Consider the following 24,736-nt stretch of genomic DNA (forward strand, 5'->3'; position numbering starts at 1 on the left):
TTTTTAGGTTTCCAAAAGATCCCGTTCACCACGGAGAATGGGCAAAACAAGTCCGACAATTGACAGACCATCGGACAGATGAGCAAGTGAATAAGCTACATGTTTTATATTATGTCAAATACTGGAATAATAGCGCAAGTGTTAATAAGGAGGTGGCTTGCATTTTGTGGGTGACAATGCTTGCCGTCAGACAGTGAAGCAGGGCGCGCTTGCCTGCATTGGCTGGTGACCATGGCGGGTGATAAGCCGCCGGTCATCATCCAGTGAAGAAAGGCGTGCATACCTTCATCGGCCGGGGACCATGGCATGTGACAAGCTGCCGGTCGTCGGCCAGTGAAGGCAGGAGTGCTTGCCTACATAAGCCGGCGACCATTGCGTGTGACAAGCCGCCCAATGTCAGCCGGTTTGGCCGCCAAGAATTAGCCATTTTCAGGCTTCATACCCCTGCTGTGTCCATCCTCAGCGACAAGCACTCTCGCCAGACGCTCAATGACATTGCTCTGGGTCCAGTGGGAACGCCTGCCGGGGCCGCAGCAGGGGAATGACGAGCTGTAATAGTCTGCTGAAAGCAGGAGGCTGGCCGATCGGTGAAAGCAATCCCTCCCGCCGTGTGTGACAAGAGTCGGGGTAGTTCTGTGTGATTTTTCGTGTTCGAAAGGCAAAGAAGAGAGTTGGAAGAGCCAGTCGGTTCGGGTTAGCATGTAGCCTGGCTCTCTAGCCTCCTGTTTTGTTTACGCTCTTTCCTCTGTCTCTGAGGCCGGGGCAGGGAAATGACAAGAGCTGGACTAACTCCGGTGGCATAAAATACCGTTCGGGAGGTTTAAGATGTCGGCAGTTTTGACCACTATGCAGTAATTTTGCCCTGTCATACTGAATAAATGCATTTCTAATATTTCATATTCCATTTAGCACAAGACTGCTATTTGTTATGACTATACAATTTATACAGCAGTCTGGTAATCAATACTTATACAAAGAATATTCTGTAATAATATTGTAGTAGAGAGATAAAAACCATGATGACATTTTGTGCTGTCCATGTAGTCTGCTCTACTCATCAGCCTCTTGTTTGTTGTCTCTGTCGCTTTTTCCTCGTTCTGAATCTTCCTCCTCCTCCAAATACGACTCAAACATATATGGCTGTATGCCACATACTTCCACTGGATCGACAACATCATTCGAAAAATCCACACTTGAACCAGAATCGCAGAAAAACACTTCCTCCTCCATTGTGTTCAATGCTAAATACTTAACATATTGAGTTCATCACCAGTATGGAGGCGCCGGAGCACTATGATGACAGGACGAGCTAAAAGATGCATTTCTCATCATGTGCGATTTGCCAAATTGTTTTATATAATTGAACCGTCTCAATATATGATTTTAATTCCAATAATAATGCTATTTGAGAGCTAATTTGTCATGTCATATACACTTTATATATAATGAAATTTCACATGTAAGAAATTGTGTCCACTCCAATGGCCGCCCCCTTTTTTATTTTATTTCTGTTTTAAATTACCAGTTAGCAAAATATCAGCCTCTATCCAGGCAAGCCCATTAAGAATTCTGCAACAACAACGGCGTCAGGGACAATGACAAACATTGGGTGTGAATTGGAGCGATAACATTGAGTAAGGACTGGGAATTGTTACTTTCATAGCAATCCAAATTGGAATTGTAAAGCCAAATTGGAATGAATTTCTAACCAAAGTGAATGGCCATTTTCATTATATGATGAAACCTGTTGGACTGTTGAACAATATAGCAAATCTCCAGTACTGTATTTCGACATGTATTAACAAATGTTAAACAGAATTCTTCACAATTTGAATTTCAGTTCACTTAACCAGTGAACTGAATGATGAGTCCTCTCCAGCACAGGAATGTAGGGGGGAAAGTCTGAAGGAAGTGAGAACAAGATAGCACCAATAGGGTGAAAGTAAGTGTGGTTGGCTGTATTGCCTCTTGCTGCTGCTATGGCAACAGAATGAGTGAGCAGACTGACACGGCAGAAGCGGCATTACATGTGGATCTGCAAACACATCTTGTTCATTTCAAAGCAATGATGATCAAAAACGTGCTGATACATTTTGCAAGAACAGATAATGCACACATGCAAAGACAATCCCGCCCACGCATGCTACACAGACATGGACAACAAAGTACCCTCACAAGCAAACCAACATCACGTGATCATCTCTCTGAATTTCACCTCAAGTAGTCTCTTGCAGCTGTTCTGTAGTTGAATGTACATGTGTGCTATCTCTAGCACGAGAGTGTGAAACCCTCAGGGTCCCATGACAGCCATCACTTCACGTGCAGCCTTGCTATCTCCATAGTAACTGCTGCCATAGTGACGGTCTCCCAGGAGCTGGGTGTATTTTTACACATCCTCTCTGTCATAAAACAGAACATGCTGCTCTCAGTGGGTGATTGCTCCACATTTGATGACACTTTACATACAAATATATCGGACACTTTTAAAATACACCTGCAGGACAAAATTCTTCTCTCCCGGCTTTCCTTTTTGACCAAAGAAATTGGAGCACTAACGTCTTCCGCCCTTACGTTTCAATAGATTTAACAAACCACTGCGCGTTCCTAGAGTAGCCATTTCCACAAAAAGAGGACACTTTATGGTATTTCGTAAGGAAAGAAAGATTACAACACCTAACTCAAGCATACATCACACAACAATTCAATTTTTTACATGATAACAATGTTATCATAATACAGTGATTACAATTTTTCTACAGTATGGTATACTGTATCAAGATGTAGGCCTATGTGTAACAAAACAGTTTTAGGAAAAGGCGGACATTATTTGTTTACAGTAGCCTGTTATTTCCGTAACTCCCTATTTCATAATGCTTATAATTTATTCAAATATTGTAAAAAAATAATAATGATAATAATAATAATTAATTTCTTTGTGTAGCTTCCTTGATGTATAGCAATTAAATCCATGTTCTGGTTTTCTTTCCATATCTGTTACTTGATTTGTTCAAGATTTCAGAGCCCTGTAGAAATAGCTGGATGTACTGTAGTTTGGAGATCCATTGTTCAAGTGCAATAATGGTAGAGAACCATTAAAAGAAGACGTGCTTAAGTTGATCATGAAAACCCATAACCACAGGATCTGTGGCTGATACCTGGAGAAGTGGTCGTCCTTCATACAGATATACTAGTACAGACAGATAGAAATACTATATATTGAGGACCTTCATGATACCAATCAGATCAAGCGTTCGTCATCCGCCAACCACGCTCACTGCTTACAACGACCAGTCAGATAAACGTTCGTCATTCGACAACCACGCCCCGCTTTCAATGATCCTAACCGTTATATATAGTAATGAATAGATATGTTGATTATGTGGGACTTGCACATATACATGTAAGGCCTTTTAATTAAGAACCTGAATAACCACTATTAACTCTAAACTTAACTAGAGGGGTTTGAGCCCTAAACTTAACTAGACCTTGGAATATTATGATTTATATAATCCCATTGAAAGTTTAATTTAAAGACTTTAAAGGAATAATATATCTACTTCTAAAATTAGATGCAGGAGGAATGGTTTAGCGTCTTCCCTGAAGAGCGACCTCTTATGACCAGTTGAGCTCTTATCCCTTGCTATCTATGAACAATCGAATCATACGTTCGTCATTTGCCAGCCACACCTACTGCTTTCATTGACCAATCAGATCAAGCGTTTGTCATTTGTCAACCACACCGAGTGTTTTTTGCAAATATAAAATGTAAACAATTTGGAATACCGGTCTGTATATGAAGGGCTCCAGACTACCACTGAATGGGAGCATATTGACCCTAAAGTGCCTGTGGCAGGATAAAAAAAAGTCTTAAATAGCATTATTACGTGAATTAAAATCATATTTTGAGACGAGTCGACTATATACAGCAATTTGGCAAAGTACAGATGATGAGAAATGAGCCTTTTAATCTGCCGTTTAGCCCCGCCTATTATTATAGCGCTCTAGCGTCCCCAGCTGGGTGATGACGTCGGCAGAGTAACTATTTCAACTGATTTAGAATTCAGGGGGAAGGTCAGAACGAGGAAAATGCAACCAAGAGCTGCAAAATTTAATCACTGTTTTAATCTATTTTTACAGGATATTCTTTTTATCAAAGTATTTTCCCCCAATTGCTAAATAAATGGTATGGTGATGACAAATAACAGCCTTGTGCTAAATGTAATATGAAATATTCAAAATACATTTAACCAGTACAACAGGGCAAAATTACTGCATATTGGTCAAAACTGCCGACTTCGTAAAACTCCCAAACAGTATTTTAGAGTTAGTCTGGCTTTTGTCATTTCCCTGCCCGGCTTCAGAGACAAGAGGCAAAAGCGTAAAAAAAAACAGGAGGAGTAACAGATAGGCGACTTGCTAACCTGAACCAAGCGGCTTTTCCAAGTCTTTTTTTCGCCTTTGGAATACAAATAATCACACAAAACTACCCAGACACACACGTCAGTGGGGTTGATTGTCTTCACTGATCAGCCAGCCCCCAGCAGCGAGCAAGTTTAGGCTCATCATTCTGCTGCGGTCCTGGCAGGCAGGCAGTTCAACACAAAAATGTACACAACAGAGAACGAGACGAGAGCGGGGGGCTCCCCGAGCCCAAGCAAAGGCCCGCCTTAATCGGCCGATGACCATGGTGTGCAACAAGCTGCCGGTCATTGGCCAAATGGCCTTCTTGGTGGACAGGGTGCATTGTCACCCACAAAGTCCAAGCCACCTCTTATTTAAAACGTTTGCCATGATCACAGTATTTGACATAACATAAAACACGTAGCTTACTCACTCATCCGTCCAGTGGTTGCTCCATTGTCATACTTGTTTCGCCCATTATTTGTGGTGAACAGTATGTTTTAGAAATCCAAAAAGCCTTACACCACTCTCCTTGGTGTAGCAACAAAAGCCTGCAGCACATGGTGCTGGAGTGACGCAAAAAATAAACAAATTAATCCGCAAAATCAGCTATATCCACAGTCCTTCTGCATGCTAAAGTAATGGCTGTATTGGGAAGATGGTTAGTCCGCTGACGTCACATTCGCCTTCTTTCTCAATCCGAGACCGTGGCCGGAAGTCATCATTTTCGTAGCGCAGGCTTAAAAAAATTTGAATAAATATATTGATCGCTTCCACACACCTACAGGCGGTCCATTGCATTCAGGAGCATAAAATATGTGTAATATGAAATACAATTTTTTTTTAATGTCACAGGCATTTTAAAATTTGACAGTACAAGTTAAATTTCAGTGGTACCTCTACTAACGAACTTTTCTACATACAGAAAATTTGGGTTAAGACACGCCTCAACGGGAAAATATTGTCTCTTGTTATGAAAAGTTTCAGGATACGCAAAGCAAAAATACAGTATGGCTGGTACTCGCAGAGTTTATTGAACGTAACATACTCATGGCTGTTCTGCGATTGGCTATTGCCTATCATTCCTGGCATCCAATTGACTAAGAGGGACCTCTACTGTATGTGTATGTCCGTGTCCCAGTGTCCTTTTCATTCTAAATTTCTCCTGTAAAATTTCTGACTTGGTGCCACTGTCCACTTAGGACAAAATAAAAAGTCCAGAGCCTGATAAGGTAGCCAGTAAACAATGTGCTGATTGACTGTAAATAGTGCGATTTTGCCATGCCAAGATTTGTACTGAGAAAAATGTTTCACGTTTGTGAATTCAGTTTGAGGTTGTGTGTTCAGTGCCACAGAAGTCACACTTTTACAGGTGCAACGTTAATTTTCACACACACCGAATCACATTTCTCCATACACAAAATTTCTTTACGAACTTAGAAACAATAATTGGTCAGCAGTCACAATTTTTCTAATACAACTTTGAATTTTTTTTTTTTCTTTTTTGCTCACAAATTCTTTCATAATCACATATTTGAAAACTTTCCAGCAAGATTGTAGGTGTATGTCGGAGTCAGAGTTAGGTCCACTTCCAAAAATATGGGAGAAATACTGTTCCAGCTTTGTACACCTTTTCAGCAGTGATTCTTTTCTAACCCATGCCTGTTACCTAAAATTGAAACAAAGTAGATGAGTGTAGCATGACATACTAAGTGGTGAAATTGAAATCATGTGACTTTCTTATAAGTGTGTCTCAAAAAGTCGCAACACAAAGTTAACAGAAAAACACTGTTTACCCACAAAGGTGACCTTACAGGAAAGAAATATACTTGCAGTCAAGAAAGTTAGAAAGTAGAAACCAATCACACTCTGTGTTAGAGAAAGATTCTGTTACGCAAATAACTTCAAGCTCTACTGAATTTTACACTTGCCCACACACAGGAAGAAGCTTACTTTTGGACATGTTTCATGGTCAGATGACACAAAGATTGTTTGTCCACAGCAAACATTACCAGCTGTTGAACAAGTTGCCAGTTGCATTGTGCTATGTATACCAGTCATTGGCGGTTGCTCTAAAACTGCAAGAGAAGTTGAACTTCCCCCAAAAATGTCAAAAAATAAAGTGATCAAATGTATACTATAGTCCCATAGTTCACTAGGATTGACTCCAGCTCCCCGTGATCCTCGTGAGGATAAGCAGATCGGAAAATACATGAATGAATGAATGAATGAATACTGTTGTGGGTACATGTCATTAACTAAATATGCGATACACGCACTCAACTTTTATTAAGAATTAGCTTCTTATCACAGGTTGTGTTGTGGCTTGCTCGCAAAGCTTCATAATCCTAAACAGTGTGGACGCATTGTTCTATTACAGCAAAAGGAGACGAGTCATTGGCTTAAGGCTGGGTTTATCTCGCCCAACGGACGCTGAGTGCCTCTGAGGGTCTGTGGGCAGTGGTCGGGGCTCGACTGGCCCGGACGTTGGCTTTTCTGCATGATGATTGGATGATCTGTCTAAGGCTGAGTCCCTTTTTGATTGACAGCGAAATGAGCGAATCAGTGATCTTGTATTAACATCCACGGGAGGCCTTTTTCAATTTACATTCCATTGTTCTGAATCAAAACCGGAGACTTTCATAATCATCCTAGCGACACTTGCTTTGTTAAAAACGACTAGTGAACAGTTGAGCTATTTCTGGTGTTTTTTTATTATTTATTATAGCTGCTTGTGTTTGGAGACTTGACTTCTGGCACTCATTTACTTTCCCTACCGAGCAACGGGTGCTGCTGAGCCCCTCCACCATGACAAAGCACTCACAGGCGGACACACATGCGCCGCTGATACCAGTAAAATGAGTGCATTGGACAAAGGGCATGGAAAAGTGACAAAAAAAAAACAAAAAAAAGCATGAAAGACAAACAACATAAATGATGACAAACTTCAACAACACAAATAATTTGACAAACTTAATAATTATAAATGAAATAAAACCAAAATCCAAGTGAGTGTCATGAGGAAGTTGAATTTTTTTTTTGGGGGGGTTTACTTGAGCTGTATATATACATGATTGCAACACAAATGGATGTGATCTTGCACCAGCAAAGCTTCAATAACCAACCAAACAAAAACAACTAACAATTGTAATATTTACATGCTTGATTTATTTCAAAGTGATTTAACAAGATACGATTATTCTTTGTTTCATTTTTAACAAAAACTCTTGCGCAGTAGTGGAAAGTAACAAATTACATATGCTCTTGTTACTCTACAGTTTTTTTGTGCAACTGGTAATTTCGGGGTTACTTTTTAAATGTAATTTTACTTACTTACTTACTTATTTTTGTTTATTGCAGTGGTACCTCTACATACGAAGTTAATTCCTTCCAGGACCTTGTTTGTAAGTCAAAATGGTCGTACGTCGAGCAGAATTTTCCTATAAGAATACATTATAATTCCATTAATTCGTTCCACAGCCCGAAAACCTACACTAAATCCTTAGTAAATACTGCTGTTACTATTGCAAATAGCAATTACACAGAGCAAAACGAATAAATTATGAATAAAAATCAGAATAAGAATAGTAATAATATTTATTATAAAAACTACCGTAATAATGTAACAAATCGGGTTCTAATGTGGCAGATGTATTTTGCGTGGTGTACCTGAACACACCACCTGGCTGATGACGACTGAGAGAGAGTGCAGTTGAAATATTACTTTCTCTTTTAACGTCCTGTTTTTGCTGGCGTCAACTGCCGCTGGAAAGTGTGTTGTGTCGCACAAGTTCTGAAATAAATGATTAAAATGTTGACGAAACTGACGATCTCTTTGGAGATGGAAACACAGTAATAATTGTCACCTGAACTTATAAAAACTGGCGAAAGGAGGTCAGAGGAGTATTGTCAAGCAGTTCACAGACCCCACGCTGATATTTTTCTCATTTTTATCGTCATTTCAATAGTAAGCCTAACCTTTTTTATTATTTTCACCGCCTGCTTTAACCTTCTTGAAACCCATGTTGATTTCTCTCACAAGAAAATCCTCTGTGCGTCAGTCTAGCGGGAAAACAATGAAATTGCGACGCTGTCATAAATCGTCGTATTTCGAGCATTTCATCAGATGTACAAACAAATGGCATGTCAAATTTTACGTTGGATGTCGAAAAGATTGTGTGTCATCTTCAATTCCGCTTATCCACACATGGGTCACGGGAGTGCTGAAACTAGGCATGTGCCGGTATGAACAAAAATAATAAGTAAAAAATTTGTGTATGACTCGTATCATGTTTATATTATACACACACTCTTTCTCAACACAGACAATTGCCAGAGAGAAAAAAAAAAAAACAGAGAGACAGACACACTAAACACGCTGGAGTTAACTCTCGTAGCTGGTGGGAAACGTTCATGACAGTGTTTACTAACTTTCAATTTTGTATAAATGTGAATCATATTGGTGGCATTGCCTCCTCGGCAGCCACCCTCCACAATAATGTTTTACATGTCAGTTGGCCCTCTTCCTCTAAACCGCAGCTGGCTGTAGCTTTTCTGTAGCCAAAGTTTTCCCAAACCAGCGATTTCGTTTTCTTCGATGGAGGAGGGGTTCAGGAGTTTCACCTCCTTCAGCCATCGTGTAGCACAGCTGACTCACTGACACTGAGCAGCAACCAGTGGGGGAGCCTTGCAGCTGCAAGTGAGGGATTCCTCCATGCATTTTTGGGACATAAAAAATAGCTAATATCTCTTTTTTGCAGTTTTGAAACCTTGACGTTTTCGTACCACGGTATACTTTGAAACCGGTAATCAGCACATGTCAAGCTGAAACCTTTCCCAAACTATGGGTAGGAGGTGGGATCCACCCTGAAATGGTAGCCAGCTAACTGCAGAGACATATTTTAAAAGAATAGATATCCAATTTTTGCTATGACATGGCTCATTTGTGCTGACCAAGCTTGCCAGAAGCTTTGTCAGACTTGATCAAAAACGGGATTTTATAGATGAATAGGAGTCAATCTGATGCTATATTCCCCTACAAAAGAACGTCTTAAAAGGATGGAAATCCACTGTTTGCTCCAACAAGAAGAGAGGATTTTAGCACCGATTAGTCGATTTAAACTTTAAACTTTATTGCCCTGGAAGGGTCATCCGATGCTTGAGCCCGTTACAGAAGAACGGTTTGAGACTAGCCATGTGTCTTTTGACTTTGTTTTGATTTAATGAGGACGGATGGCCACAGTGTAGTGCAACAACGCTGCTTTGTTAGGGTTAGCACTGATAGCCGTTAGCCCTAAGTAGATCAGATGCTATGAAGATTTTTAAAGGATTTCATCCGCTTCAATCTTAAAGGACAAGATAGAGTTGTATTTTTTTGTCATTCTTTTAAATGTAGTGACATGTTTGTTGTGTTTAGTCATCTTGGTTAATAAAGATATTTTCTATCAATCAAATATTTCTAGGTAACATCTCTCTGTAAAAATCCCACACTAACACATGGACATCTGTGGCTTGTTGTCAGGTGTGGCGTTTATATGGAAATTTTTTCTTAAATTTTGAGAAATTTGGGCAGTACAGCGGGTGAGCGGTATAGTCTGGAAATTGCAGTAATTACATATGTGGACACATAAAAATGTCATCCGTCAAAGTTCTAGCGCGATGATCTCTGATTGTCTCATAGCCTGAGAAAAAACAAAAACAATCCAGGGTCAGAGACAGGACCTCATGCAGTAGTGTCAATCTTGTTGATATCTTGAATGCAAAACAAACAATCATCCATTTTGCAAACAGTTCCAGATTGAAATATTTGCGTTTTTCCTTATCTAAATGTTTGACTCAGCCAACTGTTCCTCTGTTTCTGTGGTTCACAGTAAAAATTGCTTTTCTTGAGCCTCTCCTTCTGCCGTGCCTCACTTTCTCTCGCTCTCTCTCATTTCCAAGCCAATCATGTATTTTTCCCACCAGTTTTATATCCAGGGTTGCGCTCAGTGGCCCATTTCTGCGTCAGACGCCCCAGCATATCACTATTTCCTGTCTTCATTGGCTAACTCCAGCTCATCTTTTTTTTTTTTAAATCTGTTTTACTCTCCTCTGTCCCATAGAACTACTACAAGAAGCCATTAGCCCCATCCACCAATCTATCTTCTAGGTGCCAACTATAAAAAAAATTTTAAAAAACGATAATCTTGTTTTCAAAAATTCACAATGCAAAATTGTCAATTGGTTTCACTTATACAGCTGCTTATACAGCTTAATTTTCATATATATACAAGCCATGGCACATTGTTTACACAATGATTTACTGGTGGCATATGTTGCCACTTTCGTAAATGACTCATAACTGACTTTCATGCAGCTGGTGAAGGATCAGTTCCCATGAAATGCCCCATTTAACATCTGATTGACTGCCTACCAATCCAGAGTCTAGGCTGTCTATCATGCGAAGTCCATCAACAACCTTGGATGGATGGCTTATTTAACCCTTAACCACTGAACGTGCCAGCAGCAACAAAATTACGCATATCATCTTTGAAGCCTCGTCACGCTGTAATTACATAATCGAAGTGCCTCTCGTTGGTCTCATTTGAAAGTGCGGAAGTTGTGGTCCACGCCCGTATTTACTTGAAGTCAGTCATAATACGGGAGATAATGTCATTTGAGTTTTATAGTTTTATTGCCCTCATAAATAAGCATTAAAGCGCTGCATGGAGCAAGTGTTTATGTCCATATTTGCATCATTTGTTGTCCTTTTTAAGAACCGAAAGCACCATGAAAGACTACATATCCTAGGAGCCATTGTGAGGTCAAGAAGGACGGACATAATGTGAACATTTTAATGAATTGCCGAGCGATGCGCCACCTAAGGAAAGGGAGGCGAGGTAGGAGGGAGGCGAGGTAGCAAGCGACAGCCGATTGGATTGAGCGAGGGACTTTGAAACGTGCGGAAAGAATCTAATACTAAATTTAGCGCATGCTAATGCATTATTTCATCAACTTGCGGAAGAGGATCGACCAGATTTGTCGTTGTTTTCTTCGAATGATTCGGCGAGTTGGGAAGAGTGACAGGCTGACAGCCAAAACGGCGGAAGAGTGGGCTGTGTGATATGACGTAGCCGTCCTTTAGCCCATTTCACAAACATATCCCGGTGACGCAGGATTTACTCACTTCATTGCCTTCACGCATCTAGAGATATCCCGGGAATTACGCGGGTTGGACACTTTCACAGACTTGTCCCGTTTTGCCCACAGGCGCTCTCTATGCGGGGAGGGCTGTTGGCGCGATTTTATAACCCAGACATTACGTCATTTTTGGTCGGCATCAGCTGACACAATGTTGGTCAAATCATGTTTTGTTACAGAGCCGGTTGTGGGAGCGTTTCCGACGTCATAACTGCAGCCAATTCAAGCTCATCAAGACTGTATTTAAACCCAGGTGATGCAAGAGAAGGGTGCCGAGATATCAACTTGCTGGGTGCCATTCAACACCTTGTACCCTCAAATTTCGTGCATTTTGCTAGCTTGTTCGTCTGCCACCCTTGTTTTGAAATCCCCTATGTGGTGCTGGTGTTTGAGTGTATTTGTTTTGTTGCCTTGTCGGCTCTCTGCCTACCGCTTAGGTTAGAATTATTGATCCTTGAACTTTCAATGTGTTATTCCCCCTTTTCCGCGATCGCATGTATTTTTTTTTTTTTGTATTTAATAAACCCTTGAACGCAGCCCTCCATTGTTTTTTGCTTTGAAGTACAACCATGTTTTCGCAATTGCGGACCCTAAACTCGACAACAAAATAAACCACACATTTCCAAAGATGGACAATGGACTCTCTTTCTCGCTTGATCCAGTAGCAATTTAATTTCGTTTTGTTTTCAGTTTAATTTAGCTATATCCAGCTTGCTATGTTGATAATTGCGATGTTTGTTTACCGCTATTTGTCTGAATGCAAAGAAATAGGAAGTGTCAATCGGCCCACCATGATTTTTACGTCATCAGCCATTGTGCTGTGCCCGGAAATTTAACGCTTGCTTTCACATACGCGTCATCCCAGGAAAGTCCCGGTCATTATACGAAGACGCGACCCGTTAAATATCCGCGTTATCTCCATGTCAGTCTACCTGGGAAATTTCTTTCACATACATTTGCCCGTTAAACGGTATTCTGGTGTATGTGAAAGGGGCTTTTGTGTTGTTCAAGGGGGAACTGAGTGGCATGCCTGAAAATAGTGAATTGAACTAGTTTATTATCAATATATTTTAAAATCCTTATATTCAATTTGATATTTGATTTTTTTTTCACTATCGGTCTTTTCAATTTGTATATAGATGTGTGTGTTCGAGAAGCTTGATTGCATGCATATATTTTTTTTTTTTTATAAGGTGATAGGTACATTACCTAACCTCACAAAGAGATATCCACCAAACTCTTTTTGTGTTAGATGATACATACATATATATACTGTATATATACATATACTAATATTAATTAATATTTGATTCATTTATTTATTTATTTATTTATTTTTACTATTTTTCACTGCTGATCTACTGTATATAATCTGTTTTGACCATAGTATGTCAAAACGCCTATCACCATACCTGCTGTTTGTATTGAATTGTAAAATATAAAACTTCAGTCTAATTTTTTTCTGTTGAATGTTTATCCTAACAAGTTGAATAAATATTTTCTAGCTTCAAAACGGTTCGTTGAGCATGTTTGGTTGTCAATGGGACATTATTTTGCGGCCTCTACTTGACATCTGAGTTAAGTGTTTATGCGACCCGCGCAACAGTCATTTGATTGAAACATAAATCCAAATATGGAAGGAAGATACAGTATATTCCGTCACCAGTCCTTAATTTGGTAATCATTAAGGGCCAGAACGCAAAGAAGCAATAGTAGGCCAGAGATGACGAGTCGGACACAAGTCCCGGAACACATACAGATTGAGCTGAAATTAAGCATGCAAATGCCGGCTTTCCATGCTGAGTAACTTAGAAGCCTCAATTTCAGATAAAATCCAATACATAAACATATGATAAAAATAATACATAATACAAAAACATGGCCCAGTGGTCAGAGCCAATAGAAATTGCTGTTAAATGTACAGTGCCTTGCAAAAGTATTCGGCCCCCTTGAATCTTGCAACCTTTCGCCACATTTCAGGCTTCAAACATAAAGATATGAAATTTAATTTTTTTGTCAAGAATCAACAACAAGTGGGACACAATCGTGAAGTGGAACAACATTAATTGAATAATTTAAACTTTTTTAACAAATAAAAAACTGAAAAGTGGGGCGTGCAATATTATTCGGCCCCCTTACTTTCAGTGCAGCAAACTCACTCCAGAAGTTCAGTGAGGATCTCTGAATGATCCAATGTTGTCCTAAATGACTGATGATGATAAATAGAATCCACCTGTGTGTAATCAAGTCTCTGTATAAATGCACCTGCTCTGTGATAGTCTCAGGGTTCTGTTTAAAGTGCAGAGAGCATTATGAAAACCAAGGAACACACCAGGCAGGTCCGAGATACTGTTGTGGAGAAGTTTAAAGCCGGATTTGGATACAAAAAGATTTCCCAAGCTTTAAACATCTCAAGGAGCACTGTGCAAGCCATCATATTGAAATGGAAGGAGCATCAGACAACTGCAAATCTACCAAGACCCGGCCGTCCTTCCAAACTTTCTTCTCAAACAAGGAGAAAACTGATCAGAGATGCAGCCAAGAGGCCCATGATCACTCTGGATGAACTGCAGAGATCTACAGCTGAGGTGGGAGAGTCTGTCCATAGGACAACAATCAGTCGTACACTGCATAAATCTGGCCTTTATGGAAGAGTGGCAAGAAGAAAGCCATTTCTCAAAGATATCCATAAAAAGACTCGTTTAAAGTTTGCCACAAGCCACCTGGGAGACACCCCAAACATGTGGAAGAAGGTGCTCTGGTTAGATGAAACCAAAATTTAACTTTTTGGCCACAATGCAAAACGATATGTTTGGCGTAAAAGCAACACAGCTCATCACCCTGAACACACCATCCCCACTGTGAAACATGGGGGTGGCAGCATCATGGTTTGGGCCTGCTTTTATTCAGCAGGGAAAGGGAAGATGGTTAAAATTGACGGGAAGATGGATGCAGCCAAATACAGGAACATTTTGGAAGAAAACCTGTTGGTATCTGCACAAGACCTGAGACTGGGACGGAAATTTATCTTCCAACAGGACAATGATCCAAAACACAAAGCCAAATCTACAATGGAATGGTTAAAAAATAAACGTATCCAGGTGTTAGAATGGCCAAGTCAAAGTCCAGACCTGAATCCAATGGAGAATCTGTGGAAAGAGCTGAAGACTGCTGTTCACAAACACTCTCCATCCAACCTCACTGAGCTCGAGCTGTTTTGCAAGGAAGAATGGGCAAGAATGTCAGTCTCTCGATGTGCAAAACTGATAGAAACATACCCCAAGCGACTTGCAGCTGTAATTGGAGCAAAAGGTGGCGCTACAAAGTATTAATGCAAGGGGGCCGAATAATATTGCACGCCCCACTTCTCAGTTTTTTATTTATTAAAAAAGTTTCAATTATCCAATAAATTTTGTTCCACTTCACGATTGTGTCCCACTTGTTGTTGATTCTTGACAAAAAATTAAAATTTTATATCTTTATGTTTGAAACCTGAAATGTGGCGAAAGGTTGCAAGGTTCAAGGGGGCCGAATACTTTTGCAAGGCACTGTAATACTCCATAACTGTGGCCAAGTCTACAAGTTGATTACAACAAACCGGTCAATAACGTGCCTGGTCGGCCCGATTATCTCAAAACACAGTGAGGCCAAAAATCAAGAAATAGCGGCAGGATCCAGGAAAAAATTAGCCCCGGCCTGTCACCCAATCATGTATTTCTCAATACCTGTCATGTAGAGAAAGGTTTGCGACCAACTTAGACAATTCAGAAAGGTGGGAGCCTGAATATTTTTGGGTTACGTATCCCACCCCAATGTGTATTGTACTCACAGAGAAAATTGCAGTTCTCAAGAATTACATTGCAAGATGTCATTCCTTCACTAAACATGATGAGGAATATGTAATATAGCAAAGAGAAGGGAGCGGGTCAATAATCTTCCTGTTCTGAAGAACTGTTATAAGGGACTTCATTGTTATTCAATATGATTGAAAAGATCGGATTATTTGAATAAAAACCTTTTTTGTGGAATACTTGATGTGGCCCACACTCAACTGTCTCCAGTGGCCCTTGACTAAGTTGTTTGATTGAAACGCCACTGAAATGTTCTCTAGCTTGTTAAAGTCAGGGCCGGTTGTAGGCAGGCATGTATGAGGGGGCAGTCAGAAATGTGAGGGGGGCATCATATGTAAACATTATGCTACAACCCCCCTCCCACCCCAATGATTTTTATTTTTTCGGTTAAATTTTTTGCCATATTTTCCTCATGAGTTCATGTTGCTAATCAATTTAAATATATTATTATTCAATGATTTTATTGAATTACATCACTCAGTATGAAATGGTCAAAAAAATATTTTGAGAGTATTTTAACAGTTTGGATGTGACATTTTTTTTAATTTATGCAAACTGATGCGCTTTAGGTCTTTTCTGGTACAAACAAAACAATAATAACATACTTTATTGTCAGTTCATTTATATTACAGTACTTTTTTCCTTTAATATAAAAAAGGACGCAATGTTATGCAGTACTTTTAATAATACTAATTTTATAGACAAATTATACTATTTGCTGTGGCGGCAGAGAATTGGGGGGTTTTAACAGAAAATAATTGAGAAGTACTGGCTTATAGTAACAGCATTTTCTTCAATTTAATGAATTAGGTTGTTAGCTGTGTACATCCCCAACCTAGAGAAGTGGATTGCTCTTAGTCAGGCCTCTACCTTCATACCAGCCCAACTTGGGTGTCCCACCTGAGGACTAAGCTCCTGCTGGCATAGCTGAGGCAAGCAAACCCCCTGACCACAATAAGGTGGCAATCCATCAAGGGGGGTTGGGGGAACTGAACAATAAAATAAATAAAATATCCTTCATGAAGATTTTATAAACTAAAAACATAACATATCTTAACAGGAGGACCTAATTCTAAAATAAATTGTAACATGAGAACTGAAAGGTACTCTGATTAATAATAATACAAAACACATCTCAAAATAAATTATAAAACACAACAGATATTGAACATTTTATCTTTCCTTTTTTTTGGGAGGGGGCTTTTTTTTCAGTTAAAAAATCTCCCGTCACTCCACTCCACTCTACAACAGCAGGAGAATGCTGTTGTACTTCACTTTGCAAAAACTCTCACAAATTCATCCATGTCCAAGTTATTTGTTATGGGCTTCTCATGGGCCAAGATCATCATTTGTCTTCTGTCTGTCAGGTGAAGTGAACATTGTCTTATTTCTGTGCTTGTTCTGACTGTGAAACGCAGCTGCTTCTTCAAAGTCTTCCTGTTTTGTGGCCCCGCTGAAACCTAACACCGCATTGTCTGGCAATGTCTAGGCTCGTTTACATACAAACAGTGATTGGATATTTACTAGGGGTTGTGCGCGATTCACTGTGCGTGTGCCCTGACCATCCCTGAATTCACACACAGCATAGGAAAAAAGGGATGAAAGAGAAATTATACTATATCGCCTTGTGTCCCCTTTTCAGCTGACATTTTTCCCACTACTGCAGATTAGTCTGTCAACTTGTTATGTATTAATATTGTGAGTATAATAAAAACGTGCTTTCTGAACTTCTTAAATTTTGATTTGAGGGGGCAAGAATTTATTTTAAGGGACCACTGCCCTCTCTTTCCCCTGCGTAGAGCCATTGTCAGTTAAAGTACTTGTATAAGTCAGTACTCAATATACGGAACGAACCTACAATTGAATTACAACCATTCTATAACGAAATTAAGTTTTGTTATCAAAGGGAATGCATCTATACAAAGCACTTTACTACTTTTGGTCATGGTAAACCCAGGAATGGTTGCCAGGGCTATCACAGGTAATCATTGAAGAATCAGGAATTCACCGTGTTTAGTTATAAGTATGTCCATTATGGACAATTACTAATTGATTCTTGAATAAAATTGATTCTTGAAAAAAAAAAATAGTTAGCAAACTTGTGAATATTGTTGCCCCATGTTTATTTAAAGTGTGTTTATGGTGTTGGCACATAAAAGATGGAATAAAAAAAAATAAAAATTAAGGTATTTTCCAGTAATTTCACCACTTCACAGTTTACAGCACTCATTTTTCTGTAACATCGCACTATTGTAATGCGTCTTAACGGCTATGTTCATTCTACAGGTCTTAATGCACGAATCCGATTTTTTTGTCATATCTGTTTTTTTGGCGTGCCCGTTCAGACTGCCTTTGTCCATTGAGACCATTCAAGTATTACGCATGCGCACTAATTCGCAGTCCGACACGCGCTGAGCAAGATGACCCGCATGCGCAGAAGCATCAAAACAAATGACCACACATGCTGGCTGTCACCCGTCGTTCCAGGGATATCATATTTTTCTTTATAAAAAGAGGGCACAAATAACAGACATAAACAATCCCAGTTTAAGATTATATTTAAAGTATATGGATCAATAGCATACACGCACTGTCCGTGCATGTCATACGCACATACCGGCAGTTTGCACCGACTCTCGGCCGCGTAAGCAATGTTGAAATATTGCTTATATGGACCAGACAGAAAACCGATCATTCTCAGGCTAATCCTCAACCCATTTTAATTTTTTTATGACTATTGTCAAGTCCGACCCTTCCTAAAAAGCCGTGTTCAAGGCAAGCTAAGCGCTAATAACGCACAGCTGCACCGCTACGGTAGCGTCTCTCTCGCTTTTTGATGACGTAATTGCTGCATGAATTCCGATTTGAGCGACTGGACAGTACAGACCGCCGCGACAGTCTGGAAAAATGTGGCCCAGATCGGATTTGAACCACATACGAAAGTGACCCAGATCGGATTTGAAATGGTCCAGTTCTATGCGACTTGTCACGTTCAGACCATCAAGTTAATGCCTGACTCGAGTCGGAAAAACACGAAAAAAACGGATTCGTGCATTAAGACCTGTAGTGTGAACGTAGCCAACGAAGTCTGGGCATGATTGGTTATCTCTTGACTTAACAAGTTGGAACTCTTTTTGTTTTTTACTTTTTTAGGGGGAATCCTGTGGAGGAAAATGATCTATACTGAGCTCTAATCAAAAAATAAAATAATTTAAATGAAATATTACCAGTATATTAGCAGGAACCTAAGTTTGATGCCAATCAATTTCAATTTACGCTAACACTAAAACAACCTGGTAAATAGCAAATTTTGCTTGGGTTGGATAAGATGCTCATTCTTGTTAATGGAAACCAACAATAACAATTGAAAAGCTGTAGGACACACTGTATGTTTGAGTTGGTAATGGGAATCGGCAGATAAAGATTTTTGTTGGTTCTAGAGAAGATATAAAAGTGTCCTTAAGCAGTGGGGAAATAACCGTCTTGACATATGAGGTCACTTTGCCATGCTGGTGTCCCAGCAGCTTGTCCAGAACTCAGAGCCAGATGGAGATGACACATGCACATGCAACACCCCCACCCCAATACACACACACACACACACACGCCCCACACAATATTCATGAACCAGGCTAAGCAAATTATATTTTAGGTTGATACATTTAGAGTGTCATTTTTTTAATTGCTGCCATTGAGAAAAAGATGTGTGATGAACCAGTATGTCAAATATTTTGTATGGATACAATTGTTTAGAATTGACAAGTTAAAAATGTGTGATAAATTGCTAAGACATTATTAATGAGCATTTGAAAGCTAAAATAACCATTAACCCTCCTTAACTCTATTCACTTTTTATTCACTCCATTTATGGAGGGCAATTTCCCACGCAAAACCATGCCATATCTTTTAGTTGGTTTTAGACAAAGTCACACTATACAGTAGATGAAGGGAAACACTTAGGACAAGATAGACTAATCCACAGGATTGGGCAGTTTGTGAGTTTAAAGATTCTAGTTCCAATGCCCATTTCTCGTTTCGTTTTTTAAAAATTGCGATTCTGATTCTTTTAGAGACATGCAGACAGGTTCAAATCAGAGTCGAAACTATGGCCATTCAAAATCATTAAGCGTGATCGTGATAGGCAGAGTGTAGGCAGATGAAAACACATTGAATAACCAGGATTATCAGAATGTTCGCCCGATTCCAAACGATTCTCGAGACTCGATACCCAGTTCACACATCAGATTTAGCAAACTGCATCATTTTTTAACTCTTTGGCCGCCAAGTATACAGTATGTCAAGGGCGTATGTTTGCATAGAGACGGTAAGGACATAACACTACCAACTTTTCAGGATGCTGAAATTGTCCCCACCAACTTTTAAGCAACCTTTTTTGCATTTTATAATGACTTCAGTTAAATAGATAATTTAGATTGTCTTCCCATATTTTGTAAGGATAGATTTGACCCTACCATTATTAAGTGAATTACAGTACTTAATTTATGTTCTGACTTATATTAACCCCTTTTTGCTTGCTGAATGTGCCAGTCCATTTTTTCCCATCAAACACACGTTTGATTGCCTGATGATTTGACCCCCCTAACCCCACCCCTCGACAAAAATACAACATGCCGCCTCCTCAGCCCCCTTCGAAGATGAGGGATAAGTTATTTTTCCCTAGCAGCAGCAGCCACTCTAAGTGATGTAAAAACGTAAATGTTGTGTAGACCACTAATTGTGTACACCATAAATTTTGCTACTGAAAGTCATACCTGCATTAGAGTTAGCACAACATTAATCTATGTGAATTTCTCGAACTCGAGGAGGAAGCTGCTTTGAGAGAAATATCCTTCTGGATGTTTTCTACTGTTAACGTTAATTCAACCGTGAACCAACGTTTGCCCATTTTTTCATTTTTATTTTATTCATTTGGTTTTAAAGAAGCCCAATGGAGCTTTCATTTTTTGTTGAGTTTGGCTGTGCTTGTGGACAAAGCAGGAGTGTTTTACCTGAAGGAAGGCTCCATTTTTTTTATTTTTGTTATTCCCTGACTAAGAAGTTTTTTCAGTTTTATTTATTTTTTTATTTTTGACAGACAGTGTTTATATAATTTACGTTCAAATAATGCAATTTAAATTTGCTAAAAAAAATCCAGACATTTATTCTAGAAGTTTTCAAAATGTTTCTTTCGTGGTTTTTGAAAACAAAGTTTTGAATAAAACAGTGTATCATCTGAACCAATACATATTCACTGCAAAAAACCAACTCCTTTAAACTAAAAAAAAAAAAAAACCTTAAAATCCCTTGTTTTCAGTGTAAATCTAATAGAAATAAGTTGACATTATCTGCCAGTGCTTCAAGTGAATTTTACTCAGCTTTTTTTTAAATAAGAAAAATAGCTAGCTGAAAATAAGCTTAACAGACTTATTTTAAGCAAAATGTTTGTATATTTAATCTGAAAGAAAAAAACTTGATTGTCATAAATGTTCTTAATTCAACAATACATATTGTTCAACAGTGTTGTTAATAACAGCGTTGGTGTATAACGGCGTCACTAACGGCGTTATTTTTTATCAGTAGTGAGTAATATAATGAATTACTTTTCTCAGAGAGCAGAGAGGGAGTGTGAAAGAGGGAGTTGTGAAGCCGTTACAAACGCAATGCTAGGCTAGGTGGCGCTAATAATACCTGACTGTAGCCGATAGCCACATGATGCTACGCTACATATCACATATATATTAACTAGATGCGAAATGACGGACTCAGCAACATTAGCAAATGTTCAGAGAAGTAAGCAGCCGTAATCTTAAACAGTAGACTTCTTAGAAAGGCTCTGTTGTAGAGAACCTTCCTAGCGAACCTAAGTAACATTTTATCTAAAAATAATCCTAAATCGACAAAATCTTGGCTTGAATCTATCTTTAAATGATAAAACAGTTTTAAAACTTTCACATGTCGAAAGTAGACAGAAGGGAACTAATGCAAAAACGGGAGCAATTTTAACACCTTTAACGGTTGATTCACAACATTAAATGACTTCCAAACATAGCAAAGGTTACTATCTAGTTATCGCAATATCCACAATAACCCTGTGTCTAATTAAGTTTAGTGTAAAGAATTGGGCTAGGGCGACTATCCCAAAAACCCTTTGAACTTCGCATAATGTGACCTATGTTTTTTTTTTTTTTTTAAATAGAAAAAAAAAAAAAAAACATGAAAAGTAAAACCAATTACTCTGCCTTACAGTCAGTTAACTGAGTTACTAACTCAATTACTTTTTGGGAGAAGTAATTTGTAACTGTAATTAATTACTTTTTAAAAGTAAGATTAACAACAATGTTGTTAAAATGTTCAAAACATTATATAAAAGCATTTTTTTCTTGATTTAAATGAAAAATGAATGATTTATAGATGTATGGGCTTAATAAGAACAAATAGTAATATTTACTAAAAGTATAATAACCTGTTAACTAGCCTTTGACACTCAAAACAAGATGGAGAAAATTATTCGACTAGATTTTAGAAAATTATCAGTCTAATACCCCTTTCCCACTGGCCAAAAAACCCGTGTCAACCCACTAACAATCGGCTTTTGGTGGCAGTGGGAAAGGTGCAGCAACCCGCCTCGACCCGTGTCAATCAACCCGCCAAGTGACCCGCATTAAAATCACCTCGGCTCTGATCGTCATGCAGTGTGAAAGCAAAACCCCAGGTCAACAGTCAACACACTAATCTACGTGGTGACGTCGGCTCTTACATGATGCGTCATAACAACATGTCAGTCGCCTCCCATTTAACACGCCCCACAACCGTAGTTACGTCGATGCTAACAACAAAGCTAGTAGAAGAAGAATTCACGTCGCCTACGTTGCCTCAGCACAAGCAGAGTGTTGATATTTGCCGCATTTCGACCATTTTGAGGGCAGTAAAAAGCATGACAACAGAGAACACAAACGGAAAGGAGGCTTCCATAATGCTCTGCATTGTTTACTTCCTTGAACTGAATGATTTTGGTCGCACTTGTCAATGTTGATCTTAGCGTGGTGACATCAAGTAACCTTACGCATGGCTGAGGAGGGGTGGGGGGTTAGACGGGTGAAAAAAAAATAAAAAAGACATGGCTTTTTTTTGTCAATGGGAAAGGTACCAAATACCAATTGCTAGTGGGTTGCATCGGCTTGGAAAAAATGCGCCTTGACCCACTAGTTTCAGTGGGAAAGGGGCATAGTTATACTGTAAATTTGCAGTGTGAAATAAGCCTGAACGACATATCGTTTAAACATCGCCATTGCGATGTGCGCGTGCGCGATAGTCCCATCGCAAGCACGTGCGATAGTTTTTATTTTTTTTAATCCATATACGCCTTGCTTTCTGATCTGAGCACAGCCTCACACCCTCCCTCTCCCAGGCCTTTGTTAATCTCAATCACTGCGGCACTTGCTTAATAAAGTTAACATTGCTTTGATCTGGCCAAAGAAGCAGACTGCACACGGGCATCTGTCAATCATCGTTTAGCTTGTTAAACAGTTTCTGCAAGGAAGCCGCGCTGGAATGAATGTGTGTGTGTGGAGACGTTGGAGACATATAAATGCCAGAAGTGATCATGAGGAGTTTGAAATTTCTACATGTCACTCTAATGGTCACAGCTAAGGTAGATAAACAGAAGCATTTAATAAAGCCAAGCATTTATCTACTACAGTACTTCATTCTTGTTCAAAAATGATTTGGTTGGACAGTTATGTTTAAAACTGATCATAATTATGACATTTGAAGTGCTTAAAAACCCTTTATTTATATACATTTTTTAAAGCACTTTGTGGGGGAAAGTGAGAAAAAAACATGTCTTATATGTATCTCTTTCCAATGCAAAATCTGAATAAATACATTGAGCACAAAAAAACACACACACACACACACAAAAATAATAATTTGGGGTGTGGGGGGGTGCGCTACTTCGCGGTTTTTCACTTATCGCGGCGGATTCTGGTCCCCATTAACCACGAAAAACGAGGTATCACTGTACATTGTGGTGATTGTGAGTCATCCAAAGTCTTTCCAAACAGCTATTCGTCACCTAGCGAAAATTTCTTTCAAAAAATATTTATAATTTTTTTTTTAATATCGCAATATAATATCGCAATGTATCGCAAACCCCCAAAAAATCGCAACAATAGTTTTTTCAAATATCGTTCAGGCCTAGTGTGAAAGTATAAGTCATTAAAGATTTATTTTTGCATTAATGGTTTAGCCTATCAATTAATTAGGTTCTTATTGGTGAGAAATGTAGCCCTGACCGCTGTTCAACCAATCTGTTTGGTCTTATTAATGTCCAAAAAGTGTACATGCAGGTTATGCTGTTATATCCTCCCTTAAGACCAAACCTACGCAGTATGTATACATATTTTCAGAATTACTATTTAATATTTTTAATGGAAAAAAACAGCAACGCCCCTGTCAAAATGGATTGGACATCAAACACCATCAATGGCAGCAAATGAGTTAAGATTAAAATTCATTTTACCCAAGATTTTATGATAGAAAAGAATAATAATAACATTTATATAATTATTCATTGCTATTTGTTAATACAAAATAAATGTATAAGTAAATGGTAGCCTGTGAATTATCATTTCAAATCAGCAAATCTCCCCTTCGCTCATTTGTTTTCCCTCCAATGTGACAAACACGAAAAACAGAGAGGTTTGGTCGTCAGAGAAGAGATCACCTTCACTCCCTCTGTCACACTGTGAAACCCGCTGCGATCTGGAACAAACATTCTATCTTTCTGTCATCCCACTCTATTTCTTTCCCTGGGTTTCGCCCTGGCTAGGAGTCAATCTCTCTTTTTTACTGCCAACCGATAGTGGTGCATGACTGTCGGGATCTCTATTCATGCGTTCAATCCATCTATCACCTGCTGCCTCTGTCATAGCTCCTCTTCCTCTTTCCTTGCCTCTTATATTTCAGGAGGAAAAAAAACTGGCAATATACTGACGCATTAAAACTTTACTGCATCACTGCCTCCATAATTTGGGCCATCTGGAGGAAGCACGATCAGGTTCAAGATCTCACCGCCTATAATGCAGGTGCACGCAGCCCATTGCAGGAGATGAACCCAACCTTAACAGCATGCGTTGCATGTTTTCTTTACACTGCATGAGAGCAGCATTTGCATAAACAGCTTTTGGTAAGTTTTATCCCTAAAGCTTTATTTAACAGGCCGTGAAAATTGAATAGTGAGTGGTTCCCATGGTAACAGAGACTAAATTTCTCCAAATTACCATAAAACACTAATTAAAAAGCCC

General features: G+C 39.1%; 1 protein-coding gene across 12 annotated transcripts in view; it reads right to left on the reverse strand.

Annotated features, from left to right (window-relative positions):
• Positions 1 to 24,736, reverse strand: part of lrrc7 (leucine rich repeat containing 7) — a 215,818-nt gene that overhangs the window by 97,747 nt on the left and 93,335 nt on the right. For 2 of the 12 annotated variants that reach the window (XM_057841526.1, XM_057841527.1), the window contains one exon: positions 2,216 to 2,399. The exons of the other annotated variants lie outside the window; for them this stretch is intronic. The gene's annotated coding sequence lies outside the window, so the exon portion shown is untranslated. The remainder of the gene's footprint in view (positions 1 to 2,215; positions 2,400 to 24,736) is intronic. 12 annotated transcript variants of the gene reach the window in all.

This window comes from Corythoichthys intestinalis, chromosome 7 (genome assembly GCF_030265065.1).
Source record: "Corythoichthys intestinalis isolate RoL2023-P3 chromosome 7, ASM3026506v1, whole genome shotgun sequence".
Taxonomy (NCBI): domain Eukaryota; kingdom Metazoa; phylum Chordata; class Actinopteri; order Syngnathiformes; family Syngnathidae; genus Corythoichthys; species Corythoichthys intestinalis.